This window comes from Temnothorax curvispinosus, unplaced genomic scaffold (assembly GCF_003070985.1).
Source record: "Temnothorax curvispinosus isolate PA1 unplaced genomic scaffold, ASM307098v1 QBEX01015602.1, whole genome shotgun sequence".
Classification (NCBI taxonomy): domain Eukaryota; kingdom Metazoa; phylum Arthropoda; class Insecta; order Hymenoptera; family Formicidae; genus Temnothorax; species Temnothorax curvispinosus.
In genome coordinates, this window is record NW_020225382.1 from 21,615 (window position 1) to 22,836 (window position 1,222).

The following is a 1,222-nucleotide window of genomic DNA, read 5'->3' on the forward strand; positions in this document are numbered from 1 at the left end:
CGGGCTCAAATTTTCAGGATCATCTCCTTTTCTAGTGTACTTTCGAGAGAAAAATCGGCATCAAAATCGGTGACCCACCCCCGCAACCTTTGGTCGAAAAGTAATGGATCTGCCCATATATATTTGACGTCCAAGACCACAATAGAGTCAAAGTATATCCATGACTTGATCCTTCTGCAACCTGGGTACCTCCACGTGGTGACGGTAGGCAACGGATTTATTCCGGCGAAATTCCTGGGATAGATACTTGATGCCGTCATGGCAGAGGGTAACAACCTTTTAACGATGCAGGGTCTCGGAAACCCAGTATCGGCGACTGGTCAGGATGGCTTCCGGGAGGGCAGATCGATTGTGGATGCGATCTTACGCATTCGGGCCCTCCTGGAGGCCGCGATGGAGGCCGACAGGGTAGTGTTGGGCGTTAGCTTTGATGTATCTAACGCCATTAACTTCCTGCCGTGGCCAGTGATAAGGAGGGCGCTATATTACCACGGTGTCCTTCCTTATCTAAGGTCAGTCATACATGACTACCTCCGGGACAGGAGGCTCTTTTACACCGACCGCGATGGTGTAGTAAGGGTCGGGTTGGTCGTGCGGGGGGTTCCACAGGGGTACTTGGCCCACTTCTGTGGAACCTGGGGTATGACTACCTCCTCCGGATCGCCCTCCTCCCGGGATGTTGGCTAAACGGCTTTGCCAATGATACATTCCTGGGAGTCGAGGGTGATACTTGGGACGAGGCCCGAGCAAAGGCGAATGTCGCAGTGAGGGCAGTGGTGACTACGATGCGCAAGTTGGGCTTTAGGGTGGCCCTCCAGAAGACGCAGGCTGTGTTTTTCTACAAGTCTGCGGGGCAGCCGCCCGTGGCCCATATAGAAGTGGAAGGAACCCGTATCTCCGTGGGGGCCAGCATGAAATTGCTGGGCCTCTGGTTGGATGGCTCTGGGGTTTCGGTGAGCACTTTGCTTGCCTAATTCACAGGGCAAAAGGTGTGGCAAATAGCCTGGCAAGGCTGATGCCTAACCTGGGAGGAGCGAGCGGTCGTGCTCGCCGACTATACGCCACGACCGTGCAGGCCGTGATGCTTTACGGCGCCCCAGTTTGGGCGCCGGCTGCGGAAGGGTCACGCGTGATTCAGATGAAGCTGCGTCAAGTTCAGTGTGTGTGTGAGTGACGTAATCAGACCAGTCGCAGGTATTAGGTTGAAAACCCTAAAAAGGCG